Source organism: Empidonax traillii, unplaced genomic scaffold (genome assembly GCF_003031625.1).
Source record: "Empidonax traillii isolate 1590-97213 ecotype Southwest subspecies unplaced genomic scaffold, ASM303162v1 scaffold137:size1056949, whole genome shotgun sequence".
Classification (NCBI taxonomy): domain Eukaryota; kingdom Metazoa; phylum Chordata; class Aves; order Passeriformes; family Tyrannidae; genus Empidonax; species Empidonax traillii.
The window spans coordinates 129,997-152,800 of record NW_020955330.1 but is presented as its reverse complement, the minus strand read 5'-3'; the positions used below and the strand labels follow the sequence as shown (position 1 = coordinate 152,800).

General features: G+C 37.8%; 1 protein-coding gene across 4 annotated transcripts in view; it reads left to right on the top strand.

Moving 5' to 3' along the window:
• Nucleotides 1–22,804, top strand: part of KLHL2 (kelch like family member 2) — a 59,339-nt gene that overhangs the window by 13,447 nt on the left and 23,088 nt on the right. The gene's annotated exons all lie outside the window — the stretch shown is intronic.

The following is a 22,804-nucleotide window of genomic DNA, read 5'->3' as shown; positions in this document are numbered from 1 at the left end:
TTGTTTGCTTCTGGTCTGATGATGAATGTACATAATGAAGAAACTGACTGAAATTATGTTGTATCTTAACCAATTTGATGGGTGCACAAATCTCTGTATCGCTGTAGAAGACTTTGGGCAAAATCCAGAGCTGTCAGATATTCTCTAACAGACCTGCTGTTGCTTGATCGTGCTGGCTTTTTATCCTTGAAACAGAATATTCTATCTTGCTGACAGGGCTTAAATGGCCTTAATCTTGTACATTTGATCCATAACATCCAAGTGGACTTAACAGGCAGCCTACTGTATTTTGGCTGTAGGTGCTTCCTAGGAAGCAGCATTATCCTTGGCAATGCTAACTCTTCTATATTTATGGGGAGGAAAAGCCACTGTTACGTTTCTTCCTCATACGGGAGTCATTAAAGGCCAGAAATAGGTGTGTTTAAAGCTCCTGAGTCTGATAGGGCTTTAATTTTCATGGCTCCAGGTTACTTGAGGTACTATCTGAAGATACACCTGATGATGTTGGGGATGTTAATATAAATAATATGGCCTGGTGAGTGATGTTAAAAGTTTGTGGTGACTTTGAGAACTGAGAAGACAGTCAAACTTTTAAGTTGGATTTTGATTTATTGCAATAGAGTTACATTGCATTTTACTGTTGATAGTGAATGTATTTGTAATATGACTGATGCAAAGCTATTCTTACTTTGTCACTTTCTTCCTTTTTGCATTACTATTACTATATATGTAGTATTTATTTGTACAGCAGAAACAAGAAACTTAGAAACCTAGTGCAGATTGTCAGGCCTTAGTTAATGCCATGTTCTTTCTATAGCTGTGTTGCATGCTCTTGAGGTTAATTCTAGCTTTCAGTTTCCTGTCTGTTATCTAGAAGGTGTTGTGAAGTTTTAGTAATGGTCAAAAATGTGTCTTGTAGGAATGCAGAACCGTGAAAACCTGAGATGTCACATAATATTGTCTCAAATATTTTTAATATTTGGACTAATGTGCTAAACTGGAGCTTCAGCTTCTAGGTAGCTAGTTATGATTCTTATTCTGATACCCTTCATGGGATTTCAATTGTATTATTCTGTCTCTTCAGGCTATACATAGTAAGAATAGGTATTGAGCTAATTCCTAATATGTGACACAATGTTGAAGAGGATGTGCACACTTCATGTTTAAGTAATGTAAAATTGGTAATTCCAATATAGAATTGTAATCCTTGGTATTAAAATAGCTACATTGTATATTTATGAAAACTAATTATAAATGAATACATAACTGTATAGCAAAGTTCACTGGTCTTTCTCAAGGGGCAGGTTAACTATGAGCCTCTTTCATTAGGATCTTACTTGATCTAGATGTGGACAGGAGACTGCTTCCTTACTGTGCCTTTGCAGCTTCTGAGTAAGAGCTGTTCAGTTTTTCTCCCCGCTAGCCTGTTCTCACTTGTGCATGTTTTTGGGCAGGTGAAGGGATAGAAAAGACAGGTGAAATCAATGATTGAGGAGAAAATGTAGTGCATAAACTATCAACACGGGAGGCCCTCATCACTGGCTGTTTTCACTTCATTAGCTAGATACAAAAAAACATTTGTTGTTTCCTTCAGTTCGTGGTTCAGTAGTTCCCCCCAGCCCCCAACAGTAAGGCAGCTGGTATGTGGATGTGTACATTCTTTTAGTATTTGTTCTTCATTTAGAATGAGGAATTTATAATTCATCTCTAATGGCACCCACTTTGCATAATGCTATACCAGTGTTTCTGCTGTATTTACATACTATGTCACGTTTTTCTGCTTTCTGAACTCTCTGCTCTTCTTTTTGTTTCTTTTTTTTCCCCAGGAATGAAATTAAATGTCAGACCTAATTCAATATCTCATTCTTCGTATTTTAAGAAGGGAGCATCAAAGTTAATGTTTTCAAAAGGCAAATCAACTCCCTTGCACATCAAATTCTTTTGATATCCATATAGGTATTAACTACATGCAATGCACAATGTGGGAGAGTTAGTTACTATAAGAAGCTCATGCATGAGTAACTCTCCCACACTGTACGTATGCCTTTCAGCCTGTATTTAGTCAGCTGTATACCTAGGGCCTCTACTGAGCACAAATATATCAGAGGAGAAATCCCTGCAGTTGTTTGTGGGCTGTGGATTTGTTATGGGGTTTAGAGGTCAGCTTGATACAGGGTGAAAGGAATGTGATTTGAATAAACATGGGTTAAAATTGATTGAGTTCCTTTCTGATTCCCTGCTACAGTTCCCTGTTCCTTTAATTGTGCTGATACAACTATTTGCTGGACTGCTTTATAAAACAGATCACTGAACTTTAAAAAAAATCATCCAGCAACACAGCACTCAGTACTTCCACTCCCACACTATGTGGGGTTTTTTGTTTGTTTGTTTGGGATTTTTTGTTGTTTTGCTTTGGGTTTTTTTTTTGTTTTGGTTTGGGGTTTTTTCAGTTATTCTTAACTTGGATTGCTTCAAGGATCTGTTTTATAAAATGGCCCAACCAGTATTGGTTGAGTTCACCCAATACTTTCGGTTAGTATATTGAAGTGTGGGAACATACATCTATGTTCCCCTGCTGCCTGGGGAAAACACTGCACATAGCTTCACTTTGGACCTACTGCTGTCTTGCTTTTGAAAAAGATGCGTGTATGAGAGCAGAAGAGAAAAATCACAAAAAATGGTATTTTTACATAACTCCGTCCTAGCGTATTTTCCCTTTAAAGAATTTTGTTAGATACAACCAACACAAAGTCCAAAATCCTGAACAGGGTCCTTTTTTAGGAAGTATCATTTTTTGTGTTCATTTTCTGAAATTATTCAAGAACAATGCTAGCATAGTAATAAGCATATTATGAACACACAGTATATCTGAATTTTAATTTGTAACTCTTACTGTTCATGCAAATTACCATAGAAAGTACAACAAACACACTTGTATTTGTATGGTATCATGGGATGTGGGCATAAAAGTTGACAGCACATGTCTTTTGAGATGCTATCAAATAAAGGTCCGAAAAAGCAGCTTATTTCCCCAAGAAATCCTCAAAAAAGAAGATCCTTATGTTGTCCCAGCTATTTGCTAAGGTAGTCATTCTATAGTACAATGTTTGATAATATGGACTTTGACTATTCCTGCTGCTTCTCATCACTTCTAGGGTCTACTGGTTGATCAACTTCGCAGGGTTGTTGAATCCTGAAAATTCCTCTGGGTTGAAAATGAACAGGTTCTTCACACCTAATCCCAGAGAAGTCCCATAGCTTTTGAAAACAAGTTTGTTCTTTTTAAGATGGTCAGCTTCTAAGTTATGTTTGTGGCATGGCCAAGTTGGCCAAGTATGTTAAAGTAGCACAAAGGAAGAAGGAATGTGAGATTACAGGGAATAGCATAAAAGATAACTGCTACTGAACTCTGTAGAGTGAAACAGTGACTGAATGTACAGTGACTGAATGTATCCAGACTTGGCAGAACATATTTAATCTAATAGTGAAAACTTGATAACAATCTTTATGTGGTTAGTTCCAGTTACTTTAATAGTTTTTATGGTTCATAAGTTAGTATCTGACTTAAATCTTCTCGATCTGTACTAGACAAATTTCTGGTACTTCCTTCTGTTGTCTTGTGAAGAAACTTGTTGCTAGTTTTGCTGTAACAGTCTTATGTATTGAAATCCTGTTTTCATTCACGTAATTTAATTTTTTTTCTTAGGCTAAACATCATAGACTTTTCTTTGGAGGCAATGGTTTCTAAGTCTTTTACCATTCTTCTTTCTCTTCAAGACTCTTTCCATTTCACCTATATTTACATTTTAACATGCGATGGCCAAAACTGGTCCATTGAGGCCTTATTGATTCAGACTAGAGTGCAATTATTATCTTGTGAGTAAAAAATAGTGTTTGTTTCTATGTCATTGAGTTTGCTTTTCCAGTAACATAACATTTACTCTAGCAGTCAGTTTCTATTTATACTGACAGAGAGTAAGAATGAGAACATGGAATTGGTCATCATATAGTGGGAGAAGGAAACTGTGGTACCTCTTCATTTTTGGTAAATGCCAGTTTGAGTGATTGTTGTTGTAAGTATTTAAGCTTGTTAGCATAATACTTCTAATGAACCAGAACTGCAAGCAGTGGATGTAGTAGAAAGAAAGTCTTTCAGTAAGTTTATTGGGCAAGAATTCAGTTTCAAACCAGAGGTGCCAATTTTTGCAAGCCTGTTTCCAGAGTACAAACACATGCTAAAATTGATTTTAATAAAATTGCTAAGAAATTATTTTCATTTTGGAGAATTGCGCAATTATATTTTAAAATTCACCAATTACAGAAAGGAATGACCTACTGAAAATCTTATAAAATTATATCCGATTTAGAGGTGGGAGGGTTCGGGAGGAGGAGAAAGATGTGCACAAGTAATTTTAAAAATGTTTGAAAGAGACCATTACACAGAATAGAATGCAAAATAATGAATAATCCAGGCTTGCATATGTTGAGAAGGACGAAAAACCCAACAAACCACGAAGGATAGATATTAGTTCCAATAAAATGTAGTAAAACAAAATATGATCAGTAAGATGAAGTCCTACTAGATACTAATTTCAAAGCAAAAATATTATTTTTGACAGCATTTAACATTGCTTATTTGTTCTTTTGCTGAGCACTTGGATAAACTAGATAAAAATATTCAGAAAAAATTGTTGTGTTGTACTTAGAAGTGGTCTGCCTATGATGCACCATGTGCAGTTTTATGTGGGTTGGACATGTGAAATGACTAGGGGCTACCAGTTGGTTCTGAAATTTGTATTACCAGAATGTGAGATTTGGTAAAGGAATTTTTTTTTTCCTTGTGCCTGTGTCTCATGATCATCTCAGATTCTCTCCTTTGGTACCCTTTCCATTTAGGGACAGGTATACCAGTTTACAGGAGTTTAATTAAAAAGGGGTTTCAGGATCACGATGGAATTACCAGTGTAACAACTTACTATTACATATCAGCTGAAAACAGCAGCTAGTTTTATGTGCTCTTAGCTTGAACAAAATATGAAATGACCAAGTACAAGCCAGTTTATAAGTCTGATCTCATTACTTAGTATTTACCAAAATCTTTGAGCACTTACAAAATCAAATCATTGGAATGTAATTAATGTATATTAATCTTCAGAGCCATACTATCTTTGTATCTGAGCTGAGAGTCAAAATACTCCTAGGAATATTGTGATGCTTGTCAAGCTTTATCCTTGAAAGCAAATATTTTATGTATATGAGCTGGTGACTAAACTAATAATCTTTATGTGACTTAGCAACATAGTGATGTGCACAGAGGATAAAGCATGTTTTTTGAAACTAGTTTCAGTTTTGATACCTAACTTGGCATGTTTTTCAAGAGTTTGTAAGGCCTGCAAATAAAGTATATTTCTGAACACTTCTTTTCCCCCCTTATTATTTTATCAAAAGATGTCCCTCCCCTTTCAAAGGGTTATATCCCATTTTCTTTATGAATATAGGAAATTTTCTGTTTTAATTGGGGTAGATTTTTTTCCCTTCTAGAATCAAATGCTGACTGTCCTTTACAAATATGTGATTGGGCTTTGTAAGAGGAGAGAGTTGAATTCAGTGCTTGAACAGAGACGTGCATTCTGTGTCCTGGCAGTGTGCCTGCTGCTGTGTAAGTGGGTGGGAGAGATAAAAGAAATATTTATTCAACTGAACTGAATGCTGTGAAGATTTCACTGAATCTTATAATACAGTAGGTCCTGTTTCAAATATAACATTATATATATTTTAGATATAAAGCTGCTTTGAGAGAAGGTATTGCTAAAATTGCTTCTATAAGAATTGGCTGTTCTCCTTCAGAGAAAGACTATGAAGGACATGTCTGGAAAAAATGCCTCACTTAGAAACCTAAAACGGGCAGGAAGGGAGTAAGTTTGATCTTGATGTATTTACAGATGTGCGTCTACCCTCTCTTCTTTAAGTACTTTTTGATAATCAGGGAAAGTGAAACAGCTTAAATGAAAGTGTATCTTGAGAAGAGTGAGTGCTAGGTAGGCTGGATCTAGGCAATTGCAACCCTGTTGGTCATGATTAACACCTTGCACGTCACCAAAAGACCAACAGATAATTAATACAGGTCCATTACCTCCCCAGTCATGCACTTTACTGAAATGCAGGGGTCCTTAGGAAGAGTTTATTCTGAGTTAACAGCAATTGCTGCAAAGTTTTCAAATAGATTGTGGTGTCCTAGACGCTGCAGTTTGGTGATGATAGCATGGGTCACGATAGCAATTTTTCTAGGTAGAAGCAATCACAGTCTTCTAGCAGATGCAAGTAACTTAATAAAACTATTACTGCTGTACCAGAGATTAATGTTGGCATCTCTGAAGGTTGCTGACTGGTTGTTGATAAAGGCCTTTTGTTTACTTGCATTTGCCTCTGTTTGCTAACCTCAGTTGTCTTGTGACAACATTAAAAATCATCACTGTATTATTTATTAATTGAATACAATTTTGAGTTCCTAGAGCTATATTTTAAGCCAGTGTGTTGTCATCTTTGTATACCATCCCCCTGTCCTGTCCCCCCTCCCCCTGCTTCTCTGTACAGCTTTCCTCTTGCATCTTCCAGTACCTAGACAGTCACTTCATCTTGTTTAAGCTTCCAAAGTCTTTCCTGCAGTACATGGCTGCTTATGCGTTAGGTGCTAGAGATAGAATATTGGGCCGTGTGACTCCTCTTCTGAGCTGATTTATTGCTCAACTCTGCTCCTAAAGAAGAATGAAGTTAGGTCAAACCATACCAACACCGTTGAAGATAACGGTGATACTTATTTTGGGTTTTTTTTTAGTTTTTATCTTTCTAGAGATAATTTTTTTGGAGTGAACGAGTTTAAGTTGTTTTCCTTACTGTTCCTGAAAAAACATGGAGCAATATTGCATTGATTTCCCTGTCAATAGCTGCAGTAGATTTTTAAAAAGTGAAAATAGCTCTGACTTTAATATAAAGTTTGAAAATATCATTGATGGCATCTTTAGAGCTGAAATCTGTCAATTTCTGTTTCCTGTGACTTAAATTTAATGCTCCAAAAACTCTCAACAAAGTATCATGGTACAGCACATATTTTTTTTTAGACAGTTAGGCCAAATCTTCATTAAAACTGTAGAGCTATCTTTTAAGCTGTTCATATAGTTCTGTTTTTCTGAGATGGTACTGAATTATGATTCTCAAATAATCTCCTGTAAGCTTAACAGTTTGGACAGATTTGGCTTCCTGCCTTCAATATAGGATGAATATGGTGCTAATTATTGAATCCTGAGGTGACAGATTACAATCCTGCTTGTTTCTGAGAGAATTAAAATATTTGTCATGGTCTTCCATATCCTCCACTAGTGGCTGTTTCTAGACTCAAATTAATCTTGAAACTGCCATATTTCCACTACCATATTTCAGCTTACTATCACTTTTTACTTGGCCTTCATGAAATCCTAAAACCTTCTATCCATAAACTGACTTTTTTCTTTGTTAATATGTTTCAGGCGACTGCACTAATTCTTGAAAGTTTTTCTTTACAAAAAATGTTTTATGTAACAAAGCTATTGAGTGTCAGCAGTTATTGGTGGTCACTGATCTTATTTCATTGGCACAGATATTATTAAAGCTTTAGGAGAAGATGGAGTTCTTTATTGGATCATCTTACAGACCTTCAAAAATAAACAAGCTTTTGGTATTTCTGCTCATCTCCATCATGACTGCTGTGGCATAGCTACTAAATTATGAAAGCTCTTGCAAAACCTTGTATTCAGAATCATTCGGGTTGAAATGTTTTATAAAACTGGCTCATCCTAATGACTTCATGATTAAAACAGGATTAACTGTTTTGGTTTTTTTAAAATTCAGATATGTGTTTAAATCACTTTTTACATGGTAATCCAAACTTTCACTGTTATTCTTTTATGCCAGAACAGTTCTAATAATATTAGGGGCTTGCTGACACTGCAGAGAGGTACTTAAATACAAGCTGACATGAGTTTCCTTACAAACCCTATTCATAGAAACATGTTTAAATCTTTCTGGGCCAGAATTTAATGTTGGACTAAACGACCTTATAATATACTCTTTGATTGTGTGTTGAAGGAGTACGACTGTGTTTTGCTATTGTATGTATTTTATCCTTTAGGCTTCAAGCAACCATCTGGTTACATCCTTTTGACCTATTTCTTGTATTTATGACAACAGCTTTGAGGATTTTAATAATGTGAGGGCACAACTAATATGAGGTGTAGCTTGAGGAGAGACACTGGCACACTTCTTGAATTTATATACATTGTAGGACATGTCAGGCAACAGTAAATGATCTCATTTTTCCAGTGAAATAATCCTAGTATGCATTCTTCATTTGCTTATATATGCCTGCCTGTCAGGAGAGTGAGTGTAGGAGGGAAGGGAAAAGAGGAGGGAGATTTCTTTACAGATATTTTATAGTTTACAACATATTTTATTACAAATACAAGCTTTGTTAATTTGCACTTTAAATGAGTGAGCTTCACATGAAAGAGCTGCTGACCAAAATACTAAGCAAACAACTCTGCAGAGAAACTTAATATTTTGCTCTCTGCCCATTTTTAGATCCACTAAAAATGTATTTTTCTCTATTTTTTTCATATCCTTTTTAACTTTAGCTATTAGCTATGTGCAAAGTAAACCTGCATTTTTCTGGGGGTACATTATGACCCTGAGATTAGCTCAGTTGGTTAGAACTTGGTTGCAATAATGCCAAGGTCACAGGTTCAATCTGCTCTATGTGCCATTCATTTAAGAGTTGGACTTGATGATTCTTGTGGGTCCCTTCCATCTCAGAATGTTCTGTGATTATTATGTGCACTGCAGTATAGATATGGTAGCTATATTGTCACTCCTCTTTCTATGTTTGTTTTTGACTGAGAAACTGGGGTTTTTATGAAAGGTGTATTCCAAAGCCTCACACTTACCTGATAGCTGTTTGACGCTCTCTTAAAGGATTCCTTTTCTGATCTGGCCTGCTTGGGGGCATGTGGCAGAACAAAATCACACTGTGTGCCTAACATGAGAAAAGTGTTAAAGGTTGCTGAATCTGGTAGCCTGATAACAACTGGGTGGCTGCAGCTCCCTGTCTCCAAGCTCCAGCTTGGCAGTGAGGCTGACCATTCTTCCCAGTAGGTACACACACGATCACATGCGTACAGTGCATGTACACGCTGTCAGCCCCACAGAGTAGTGCAGGCAGAAACACTTGCCTCACATCTCGATTCTGTCTGGAGCTGGGCCATCTTCCTAAAGAGTCTCTTGGACATGTCTGTTCAACACCTTCTTTTGTATTGTTAAGACAAGCTGAATAAATACGATTCATGCTACGGCACTTAAGGATAAATTTACTGTTTCTTCCCCTGGGTTGTAGATGGTGTGGTGAAGTTCATGAGTAGGTAGCAAAAGAAGTTTGTACAGAAACCAACTACTGTTTCTGTACGGCTGTAGCTGTGATTAAGACAGAGAGGAATGCAGTGGCAGGACCATCAGAACCAGAAGAATCAGATGTTGCACAGATACTACAAATAGTCTCTCCTGAGGTATTCACATTTTTATAGAATCATAGAATAAGATGGGTTGGAAAGGACCTCTGAGATCATCAAGTCCAATCCTTGATCCACTATCACCACATGATGTTACTAGACTATGGCACTAAATGCCACATCCAGTCTCTTCTTAAGTACCTCCAGGGATGGAGAATCCACCACCTCCCTGGGCAGCCCATTCCAATGCCTGATTACCCTCTCTGTAAAGAATTTCTTCCTAATATCCAACCTAAACCTCCCCTGATAAAGCTTGAGACCATGTCCTCTTGTCTTACTAATAGCTGCCTGGGAGAAGAGACCAACCTCCACCTGGCTACACCCTCCTCTCAGGTAGTTGTAGAGTGATGAGGTCTCCCCTGAGCCTTCTCTTCTCCAGACTAAACAACCCCAGCTCCCTCAGCCTCTCCTCATAGGACTTGTGCTCAAGTCCCTTCACCAGCCTCATTGCTCTTCTCTGGACCCGCTCCAGCACCTCAATATCCTTCCTGAACTGAGGGGCCCAGAGCTGAACACAATACTCAAGGTGTGGCCTCACCAGCCCTGAGTACAGGGGAAGAATCACTTCCCTGCTCCTGCTGGCCACACTGTTCCTGATGCAGGCCAGGATGCCATTGGCCTTCTTGGCCACCTGGGCACACTGCTGGCTCATGTTCAGCTTCCTGTCAATCCAAACTCCTAGGTCCCCTTCTACCTGGCTGATCTCCACCCCAGCCTGTAGCACTGCCGAGGGTGGTTGTTCTGCATTTATTTTCTTCCCTTCTGCAGATACCTTGCTGCTTTCTCTCTCTCTGTCCTCCAAATAATACCACATTTTGCTGGCATTTTCCAGCCAATGATTTTTTTTTTTTTTTTGCAGTGGCTTTGCTGAATAAGAAAATTGAGTAGGCAGAAGGATATGAACCTTGTGAGAATGAAAAGATACCTGAATGGATGTTTGAGCTGTTGTACACCAGCTTGTAGGTGCTAGAGAGAAATACTTAACGGAAAAACAGAACTGAGAATGAGCACAAGAGATAAAGATTAATCTAAAATGTGGATCAAAAGATATGGGGAATGAATTAAAATTGTCCTGAGGCTGTAAAGTGCCAGTGTCTGTGGGAGGCAGAGAGTCTTGTACTTCTTCTGGAGAGAGGCTGAGGTCTTACAGACTGAATCACAGATTTTCCCTGTCCCAAAATCTTTGTAGCTTCAGAAGATGTTTGGGTGTTGTTTTTTTGGGTTTTTTTTTTGGGGGGGGGGGGTGAGGGGGCGGGCATTGGGGCTTAAAACCCACTTGTTTTCTGCTTATTTGGAAGAGAGACTTTGGGCAAAGGCGGTGAAGAGGCTTGTAGCTTGGCTTTGTCAGCATGGTCTAAGCAAGAGCCAAGGAATGAATCAGAAACTCTTGGAGGAGGTGATGGGGTGAGGGAGAAGTGGGGTTGAGGCAAGAATACATTACAGAGGAGATACTGATCTTAATCCTGCACTTCAGAAGCATGTGATTCTGATTACTGTAGGAGGTGAATGGGAAGTCACCAAGGGATTTAAACAGGCATGTTTAATTTAAATGATAAAAAGAATAAAACACTTTTACTCAGCACTGCAGCTCTAAATATAACATCTGTTCGTTTCCTGCATATTCTTTCTTTAATGTGTGGTTTAGGAGAGTATGTAGGCTGTCAGAGCCACGCATGAGCAAGGTGCCAAAAACTAATTAAAGGTAGAAAGTCCCAGTTATGCCAGTGGACTGCGCAAGGTGCATCCCCCTGCAGATCAAGGACAGGCTTAGAGAAGGGGTCAAAAGATGAAGTACAAAAGCAAATTAATGAAAACGTCCAATCACTAGGCCAAATAGGATTTTAAAGATATATTTGTAAAAATAATCCTTGCATAAACCCCAAAAAAGTAACTTTTAAAGTGAGGTGGCTAAGACTATGAAAATGTTATATTCCCTATCTGGCTGTTCCTTGAAATTTCAGTTCACGTTTTAGTAAATCGTTACAATGCCATGAGTGATCTGGAGCATTATAGAGACTATCAAGGATTTGGTTTTTGTTTGTGGCAGGTGAAATAAGGAAAGTTCAAACTTTCAGTATGTTTCAGGATTCTATTTATAAGTTATGTATAGCTCCTAAAAACCTCCTGTAATTCTTTGAGTGGTCCAGAAATAACCATATCAAAGGCTTTTGAAAGTCAAGTTAGTTATAGTCCCTCCTAAATTGTCACATGATGAGCAATAATTAGATCAAAAATCCCTAGGGAGCACAAGAACAAATAGGAATAAATAGTTGGTTTTTACTGTATCAGAGTGGTTGTAATGTGTCGCAGGCTTTCAGAGGACATATTTTCTTTAGTTTTGAAAAGTAGGTAGCAAAAGATTTAGGTGATGAACTGGTTTAAGGATTTTCTTCAAGATCAGACAAAAATAGAAAGTTTCACTGCTTTCTAGCTAAGCTAGATGTCAGGCTAGAATGATCACAGACCAAATTTAATGTTGGAAAGTGTAAAGTAATGCATGAAAAGAAAAATTTGAATTACTCCTACGTATTGCTATGTTTTACATTAACAGCTTTTCCTAGAATAGAATAACATACTGTAGTTACCTTAGAAAAACTTCTGCTTATTGTGAAATAGTCTTTCAAAAGGAACATTAAAAATGGCACAGCAGCATCTATATTTCATTGTATAAATCTGTGTTATCACCTGTAACACTGCTGGATGGTCTAAAATATGACAAGAATAGCATGCTTTGGGGAAAGGCTTAAAGCTAGTAAAGGCATAGGGAAGCTATTGTTTGAGAGAGGGAGAGAATTCAGGCCTTTTCTAGACTGGCTGTGAGTTGACTAAAAACACTCTATTTTTCTTCCAATGTCTTACTTGTTTCAAAGACTCCACGTACACTTTTTAAGGGTAAAAGGGTGAATTACTTATGCTGAAACATAGTAAGCTTTTTTTAGGAGAGAAGTGTGCAAAAAACCACGTGTGAGTAGGTATTGTTGTTACTACATTTAATGTGGATTGCTGCAAAATGCATGAAGCATCCTAGGATGCACAAGGGGAGCAGTGCTGCTTTCTAGCTGTGCTGGTTGGTTTGGAAATGATTACCTGTGAACCTTGTGTTACCATTAGATAGACTGTTTCAAAGCAGGTATTTTCACCCCTTAAGGTTTACCTTCCTAATAAGGTGAGAACATACAAGGCCGAGATCTGGGTTAGGCTCGCCTGTTCTAGTTTCCTCCATCCCAGGTTTCCTTTTCCCCTTCTTCTCGTTAGAGGAGAAGACAGAGGAAAGGATGGTGCTGATGAAGCACAGTAGTGCTGTGAAGTTTCATGTCACTAAATACTGGGTTTAACTACATACTGGGGAAGGGTGAAGGATAGAACAGATTCTGCCTTGAGCCAGTGGCCAAACTTGCTTCCAGCATGGCTCAGACTGGGGAGGAGATCCTTAGCTGGTTGCAGCAGAGCTAGACAAAAACAGTTCAAAGAAAGGCAAAAGTTTTGCTGTTTCATCCTCTTTATCTTCTAACTCCATCCTACTCTTAAAGGAAGCCTGCATCCCTGATGCATCAGCCAAAACCGTAGCCACCACCACGACCTTTTACTATCCCCTTCCAAACCTGAAAGACCAGGCTTAGTTCTTTTGCAGCCCTGATGTTTATTTACTTACAAAGCACTAGACACTGCTAATTTTTCTCAAGTGAAGTTTGGTTTTAACTAACTAGAAATGCTGTTCTAAAAGGTAAAGTGTATCCTTGTGCTTCAAGAGCAAGCTATTCCTTGCTTTGCAAGGAAACATTCTTTGTTATGGCTAGTTTGCTTCAGACTGTGGAGTTTCATGCATTGATAGTGGATGAAGATGGATGTTCCTAGACTGCCTGGGGTATATAGGCTATTGCTTTGGTCTAATATGTAGTTATCCCTGTAATTTCATTATTACTCTGACTTAAGGTTGGTCTTGTAACTGTCTCTAAGTGTTCAGCTTCTACACCAGAAGGATGTTTGCCTTCTAAAAATAGAGTGGGAGAACATGCAAATGAAAGCATTCAAAAGGAAACTGAGATAATTTTTTTCATGTAGTTGACTATGGAAGCATGTGTTTGCTTTTTGTTTTAGAAGACATGGATTTTACCCATTATTTGAACACTTAGCTGAAAAACTATGAAGTTCTAGACAAGCCTGGAAAATGCTTTTAACTCTTTGTTTTATACCCCAGCTGGGATTGGTATTACATTATGAAAGGTATTACAGCAACAAGCTACAACTATGATGTAGTCTAAAAGAGTTTACAAAAGACTATGCCCAGTGAAGTTGTGGCTGCCCCATGCCTAGAAGTATTCAAGGCCAGGTTTGATGGAGCTCTGAGTAACCTGGTCTAGTGGAAGGTGCCCCTGCACATGGCAGGGGGGTTGAAACTATGTCATCTTTAAGATCCCTTTCAACCCAGGCCATTCTATTATTTAAATAAAGTAAAAAAAAATTAAAAAAAGGTAACAGATGTGATGACCATTGTGTAGGTCAGAAGTAATCAGGCCCGAGATTGCAAGTCTTCCAGTTCTAAAACCTGGTGCCTTCATCTTGCCTTTCTAGGATGTGGTTGCCCTTTAACTAGACATTAATGAATAATAACTTCTGCATGTGAACTGCCTTCTCAGACTGAACATCTTGTGCAACTTTTTAAGTCTGTGATCTTTAAAATCATCGTGCTGCTAGGCTGTGTTAGAGTGGATGAAAGTAGCTACTTTTGTCTCAACTGTGACCTTTACTGTGAGCATCCATGTATCTATTTGTATGACAATGAAGCTACCTGTGGCAAAACCTGAAAGGCAGCCCCTGCAAACCAGAAGTGCATAGGTCATTTGCTCAAATGAATGCATGTGTTCCCATCCACTTCCCTGTAAAATTCAAGGTGCTTATTATGAGTAAATTAAGTCACTTAGAGTAGGTTCAGCAGCACACTGCTACACATAAGATTAAATTTTGGAAGCTGAATAAAGGCTTTCTTGAAAACATTTCTGTTTTCCAGATGCTGATCGTGCTTTAAATCATGCAATATATGCATTAAACCTCCATCTGAAAAAAAAAAAAAATCAAATGGGAGGCTCAAGATGCCATTTGCTTGGGGACATTTGTCCTTACATACTTGAATTTTATAAGCACAGCATCCAGGTTACAGTGGTTATGAAATTTGTCATGAAGCCTTTATTTTCTGAGGAAGTGCTCTGGGATATTTCTAGGAGAATATAATTATGGTCTGTTGTAGGAAAATAAATGTTAAGTAAAAGATTATATTATTAAGCTACAAAAACATAACATAGAGTGTTAAAAGCTTGAAGTAATCAAATGTGTTTTGAGTCCACTGAAGGGCCATTTATTGCATATTAGATTTTAATCTTGACAGAATTTTTGTATTGAAGATAAGCACTGTGTACAGAAACCATTTCTACTTCATGCTATTTTTGTTGTCTTCAGTTTTTGGTTTTGTATTACTATAAAACTTGGTAGCATGGATGCATCTTCTATACCAGAGAATGGAATAATAGAAAAAACAGAGGTTCATAATCTACTGTCGCAGTTATGCTGCTGTTTGTTTCCAGCACAGACTTTAGGGTTTTGCAAATGGTGTTTCACGCTCTCTCTTTTAGATTGCCAGAAAACACACACTTGTGCTAGGAGAATAAACCTTTTTTGTTACAAGTCAGTCTGTAATGTACAAAAAACTTCAACAAACCAACAAAAAATTCCTTCTTCAGTGCCCCTACCTCCCTCCACTCCCAGCCTCTTCAAAGTTGTCTTGTATACTTTAGGAAACAGCAAATGAACATTTTTAGTCATGTGTTAGCCTTTGACATCTTCAGTTTTAGACAAGCTTTTAAAAATGTTTTGGTCATGGTAATCTTTGGTAGACGCAAATTTAGTGAGTCTGCTATTGGGGTCTGAGACTGAGGGTGGTCTGGTTACTGGAGATGTGAGATGTTAGAGTTAAACCCTGTAGCTGAAGCACAGGGGCTAAAAGCGTCAGCTGATGCAGTGATTCTTTATGTGGGTCAGCCTTTACATAAAGAAAGAAGACCATGTAGTGTGAGTTATGTTATCCTGCCTACCTAATTTTTTCAGCTGCTTCTAATCCTTTTGCGGGGTAGCTTTGTATAATATTTGGCTGGCGTCTCAGATCCCGTAATTAAAGAACAAATTGTCCAGTTCCTGAATGACGTGGTATCAGTAGCAAGTGGCTTTGTTCAGACTCTAGTTGGTCTCATTTTAAATTATCCTGTCCCTAAGAAAATATGAAGTTTTTTTTAGTGCAGCGGTATAATCTTTTAAACATTGAATTAATTACAGTATGATGAAGGATTCTGAGCTTTCATTTTAGATTACTTACTATACATATACTTGAATTCAGTGACCAAACTTCAAATCAAAACCCCTATTCCTATAAAGTCAAAATGTCTACATTTTTTTCACTGAAAGAAAAACCTAAAATTCTAACTGAAATTATTTTAGTTTTGAGAATGTTTTACTTCAAGTGAGAGAATGTTTAATTTCTATTTCCTGTGTCTTTGAACAGAAGAAGAGGATATGAAAGGCTAAGCTCATGACTGTTAACAAAAATAACCTTCAGACGAGCAAATCAGTCTGTCTCTCTTGTATGGAAGCTTATGCCAAAGTGCACAGTGGTTAGGGCATGGTTGTGGTAGAGAAGATGTAGGAGAACCCTCAAGCCAAGCAAGACTGCATGTTTCTCCCTTGTAGACCAGATGGACATCCCTCATTATAATGTATTACTTGATTAAAGTGACTCTTCTGTTACTTAATTTGCTTTATGAATCTTGTTTCTGCACTTCAGCAACCCCTAACTGCATCCCAAATCCCTCTCAAAACTTCCACACTCACCTCCTTCATAAAACCCCAAAAAAACAACAGAACACCCACCTCTACAACAGATGTTTTAATTAATAATTAGTAGTACATTCAGACTAATCTTCTAAAGTGGTTTCCCTTCAAAACCCGATTTCTGAGCAAATTGGTTACTTCCTATCAATATCATGTCACTAACTGAAGTGAACTCTAAGTACAGATTGTGATGCACGTTAAACAGCAGGTATGTAAACCAGTTACTTTTTCCTTACACTCCATTTTAATCTGTCACACCGATTTCCAAGTTGGGAGTATTAGTATTTTGTAGATTGTGTCAATCATTTAAAATACTACATTTTCATGATTATTAGCTTCTACTGAAATAGTGCTCTGCCAGTTTGTGCCAAGTATGAAGGAAATGTGAAGGAAAAGGACTATTACTTATTAGTATTCTGATTCCTTCGTGTTATACTATAAAACTTCCACTTGCACCTGATTTTTAATTGCATGGGGCTCATTAAGCTAAAGGATAAATTTATACATCCATGTCTTCATTGTGCAATAGCCTATAAAGTCAAGGTGTAATGTATAAGATACGTGATATCATGTTCTAAACTTGCATCTCATGCCCATCTTTAAATCCAATGCACCCTCTTACTTTGGTATTTTAACAATGGAACAGTGTGCTTAACATGCACATGTTGTTCGTACAGAAATCCTAGCAGGGTTGAATTTTCCGAAATTGGAACTTCTACATTTTATTCCACAGATGCCTTAAAGTATTTGTATCTATTTTAGTGGTTTTGTATGCATACTCCCAAATAGCATAATTTCAATGCAGTGCTGAATGATTTCACTAGAATTTAACTACACTTCAGTTACAAACCACAGTTTTAATTACAGCACAGATGCATGTAGATGAGAATAAAAAAAAAAATTTTGGATTATCTTTAACTATGATGTTCATTTCCTTTTTCCTTACCCCGTGATATTATAAACAGGAAGTGAAGGAGTTTATTTTGTTGAAATGATTACTTAGAAATAGATGCTCAACCTCACTGTATTTTCTCAAGAATTTTTTTATTACAGGCGTCAACATAACTTCTGTTCTCTAGGATTTATTTCATTTTCATGTAGTAACTGAAAATATGCAATATTTGTGATTAGCAAGGATGTAACTTGCTCTTCTGTATGCTTCTATGTTGTGTTGTAGCGTATTCGGATTCTTACGCATCTGCTTTCCTAGGTTAGTGTCTTTTCTAGTGTCACAGATATGGTTTTTTTCCTTCCCATGCAGGAAAGAATGGAATTTTTCTATTTTAGGCAGCACATTATTCAGTTCTCTTGGCATACACTGCTTTGATTTTTATTGGCTTCTTTGCTTGCAAAGTACTTAAATGTTCTGAGAAATTTTGGTTTTGTTTATGTTGTGGGATCTTGTTTTCAAAACCTGCAATATGATCTTTCATTATTTTCATTTTGGCATTATACTGATACGCATATGCATGTGGTTTTAGTGAGTCTCAATTTGAATTTGAACAAGAATTTCTGAGGGAAATTTTAAAGAAATTCCAAGAAATTTAAAACCAGTAGAGATGAAAATATTACCCTAAGCATTTTCATATGTCAGATAGCACAATATGTTCTCTCTAGTAGAATCTGTCAGTACAAAAAGAGTGCAAAGAGGATAGCATGTATTGATATAAAATTACTGGATCAAATTGTTTTAATTCAGCAGCAGAAAGCTTTAATCAATTTAAATTTTGCTTTGCATTGAGCTTTTTAAAAGCAGGTCCAGTTTAAAGCAGGTTGATGGACCTGTTCAATGAATTTTTACTATCTCCCAGATGTAGAGATTCTGCAGCTGCTTGGGGCAACCTGTTCCAGGGCTTAAGGAGCCCCATCGTTTAAAAAATATCCAACAAAACACAACATAAAGTAATAAAAAAGCAACCTGACTCCTTCTTTTCTGATCAGATTTTCCTGTGTTCCTATTTGCCTCTTGTCCAATTGCTGTGCATCTTAAAGAGCTGTCTGGCTCACTCTTCTCTACCCTCACATTAGATGGCTGTGGGCTGTAATAAGATCTCCCCTTTCTTTTCTTTTATGGCTGAACAAACTCAGTTTCTGTAGCCTCTCCTTGTAATATCACATGTTCCAGCTCTCTGATCATCTTGATTGTTCCTTTCACTGGACTTGTTCCTCCATTCTCATCTAGTGGGACAGTTGCTAAAACCTTGTGTGTTGCATAAAGTGGTACCAATCCTGGGGGTGTGGGAAGGGAGCGTAGCACTGACCTCTGTGAAGCAAATGTACTGTGAAGGGGTGCCTGGCAGCACCCCTGGTAGCAGCCCTCAGGCAGGATGGACACCCTTGCCTAATATGGGGGCACTCCAGAGCACCTGCTCTGACCAGTTCTTCTAGATAGTCCATGAGGAAGGTTTGATGTTTGATATCAAATTTACTGTTTTGAAGATACTTGGTACAACATAGTGTTATGTTTTGATTTAGCAGAGACATACTGCAATATGCTGAAATCACAACACAAGCATGATATAGCAACTGAAATATACATCTGAATCAGCATGCTGTAGTGATTGCCGTTACTGGTCACTGTATGCCCACTGTCAGGATGGTGGGCATTCCCATATGACCAGGAAGGAATACATGGGCTAAAGCCATCTCAAGCCCATTGCTCTCTTGAGATCTTGTGTTGGTTTTTCAGTTCTATACTTTATGTGAGACTCAGCTATGTCACATATATACTTCTTCTCCTGCTGGCCTGGCTAGCTGGGGAAGACCTTACATGCTATTAATGCTACTAATTATTTTAGAGAAGGCTATTTACACAACCTGATGACTTACTGGAACAGCAATATATCTAAAGCAAAAGCTACCCTCAGTCCCCCTTGAGATATGTTCTACTTTCTTTATGCCACTTGATGCTCATTCTTACATTTCTTCCCTTAGTTCATCACCCTTGCCCATCTCCTCTGAGCCTTCTTCCATTGTAGGGGTTTATTCAACACAGGCTGTACCTCCCTGAGACTGTTGTAAGCATGTTCCCTGTGAACTGACGGCACACAGGTGCCTGGAGAGCTGACTGCCTGTACCAGCTGCTTGTCACCTCGGAGTGCAATGCACATGTGTGTTGAGTTAATGAAAGCCAATATGCCCAGTTGCACAAGGATGAACAGAGCCATACTGCTGTCAGGAAAAAAAAAAAAAAAGGGAGGGAGAAAAGATGCAGGCATCATCAGTACCCTGAGCCCCTGACATTCCTGGCATGTATCTGAAGGGCCACAAGAGAGGGCAAGCAGCCTCAGATACAGGTTGATGATCGAATTGAGTTATTGTGAAGGGCTTGAATCTACTCCGGTGAAATCAGGGACCCAAGTACAGAGTCTTAAGTGGGTCCCTTCTGATTATGCATGTGACCTTGCAGGTGGATTTTAAAACACATACTTGTACCCGGTTACAGTCCTTTTTGTCTCAGTGGGGTTGAAAAGATGTATTTGGCAGGGCGGGTGCACACAACTTTGGGAATAGGTTTGTCACTGCAGGAAGGAGAACCAGAGGAAATAAGCAGGGAAGAGTCTTCAGAGGCTCGTAGGGGTTAAATCATCTGCTTTAAGAAATCTAGCAGTCGTTCATCACCACAGTTTTGACACAGAAAAAGAGAATACGTAATTTCCTATTTGCCATCTGTAATAATAATCTATTCAGTTTATTTGGTTATAAAAACAACAAATGCTGTGATGAGGATACATTTTCATAGAATAAGCAATTGAAGATTTTTTTTTTCACCCCTGCATTTCTTTCAGTACAAAGCTATATTCAAGGAGTTCTGATCTTTTAAGGAAAGTTACGATACCCTCTACTGGCTATTTTTGGAAGTAAATCTAAGCTATAGCCAACCTAATCTGCACTGCGGTTTTAATGTAGGGTTGTTTGTTTGTTTGTTTGTGGGGGTTTTCTTTTGTTGGTTGGTTGGGGGTTTTTTTTATGGATTTGAGAGGAGTTTGGGTTGCTTTAGTAGTTTTTTCCTCTCTAGTTCTGTCCCTGCCTTCAGCAGAATGCATCTATCTGTGATGGAGCTGTATTTTTGAACACAGGTTGTTATGGCTTTCAGTCCAACAGTTCTATAGGTACAAATGAAAGTAACTAGATGTTGTCACAGTTCTTGTTGCCTAGTAACCAAAGCCCAATGTATAACTGAATGGGATAAATTTGATGCATTTTGCCTCTCTTTTCCTTTTAAGTTGTAGAATATACAAATAGGTTTTGGATTTAAATGTTTTATTGTCTGATAACTAAAATGTATGGAAATCTGTTACTTTGCAAACTCAATTACAATGCTTTCAGAAGTGATATAAATTTCACATAATGAAGAATGATCTTCTGGTTCTTGTAACATTGCTTTACTGTTAATATGAACAAGTATGAATGAGCAAATGTGCCAGAGGGACCGTGCATACAAATATTGAATTATTTTCTGCATACCATTCTCAAATTTCACTTTTCCATTTTGTATAATCATGATTTGATGATGATTTTATGTATCTTTCTACTGGATCCATTTATGCAGTCAAGAATTGTCCTCAGAGTTATTTGCTCAACTATGCTGATAACATGCCAGGACTGTCCTTGAATTAGTTACTGAATTTGTGAGCACTGTTTGCTGCACTGGAACAAGTTGTGTAAAAAAGTACTAGATTTCTAGCCTTGATTTTTGCTGTGTAAGATCATGATTATAACTTATCATAGCATTAGCTATCGAATTATTCACTCATTGTTACAACTAATCATTGAGTTCTTATAATAGAAATTGTATACTAATACTATCTTCACACTTATATAAACATATGCTAAAATGAAGTTCACTCTACTATTTCAACTTTGTCACTGATAACCTTTAAACTTTCCAAATTTGTTTTGAATTGTATGACTGACATTTATGCCTATTACATACAGATCTTCTCCACTTACTTTGTTAGACTTCAGTATTTTCAAGGATTACCTACAGTTCGAACTAATTTTTAGTTATGTTGCTTAGCAGTGGTCTGTGCATCTCAATGCAAGCACAGTCTCTCCTTCATTTCTCTTTCATTAGTGGTTGCTGTTCAAAGCAAACTCTTGGTCCTTTCTTTTTGCTGTCTGTACTGATTGCCAGATGTGTAAAAAAGTGATACTATAGTGAACTGTTGCTTCTAATTAGGACTTAACATGTTGAGGAACAGAAAGATTGTTTTCAAGCAGGCTTCATATATGGCACACCCAAAGGAGAGGAACAGCCCTAAACAGTTGAAGTGAGACCAAAAAATTAAGTTTAAAGGAGGAATTAAATTTACAAGGTTGTATCACTCAAAGTTCTTTTTGTTTTAGTTTTCGGTCATAGTTTTTAGTTTTATTAAAAAAAATAAATTCTGAAGGTTAAACAGTAACTTGTTAGAAGCCAAGTAGATGGATGCTTACAGAGGTTACTGTAACTCTGCAGACAGTTACTAAGACTGAAATTTCTTCCAAAGAGCAGTAAAGTAGTATACTCTGCAGCTTTCATGTAGTAAATGTTAGACAGGTTTCTAAATTGGTTTATTCTGCTCTTCCAACTCTCTTTTTATTTTTCCAGTTTTCTTCTTGTTTGAGCCTCTTTAATTCTATGCAAGTACTGGTTTAAATGAAAAGCAAACATTAGCAAGGGTAGTGTAGCCAGTGTCTTTGGTGTGTTTTTTTGCTTGCTTGTTACTGATGCAGCCCTATAGTGTGTTTTCTCTATACGTAAGTGTACAGTTGAAAGATTTCCATGTTAAAATCTTCATAGAATCATGGAATGGCTTGGGTTGGAAGGGTCCTTAAAGATCATCTAGTTCCAGCCTGTCTGCCATGAGCAAGGGACACTTTTCACTAGACGAGGTTGCTCAAAGTTCCATCCACCCAGGCCTTGAACACCTCCAGGGATGGGGCAACCACAGCTTCTCTGGGCAACCTGTTCCAGTGACTCACCACCCTCACAGTAAAAAATTTCTTCCTAATATCTAATGTAAACCTACCCTCTTCCAGTTTGAAGCCATTCCTCTTTGTCCTGTCACTACATGCTCTTGTAAATAGTCTCTCTCCATCTTTTTTATAGGCCCCCTTCAGGTACTGGAAGGCCATAGTTAGATCACCCTGAAGCCTCCTCTTTTCCAGGCTGAACAATCCCAGTTCTCTCAGCCTTTCCTCACAGGAGAGGTGCTCCATCCCTCTAATCATCTTGGGGTGGCCCTTCTCTGGACTTTCTCCAACAGGTCCATGTCCTTCCTGTGCTGGGAACCCCAGAGCTGGATGCAGTTCTCCAGCTGGGGAGTAGAGGGGCAGAATCCCCTCCCTTT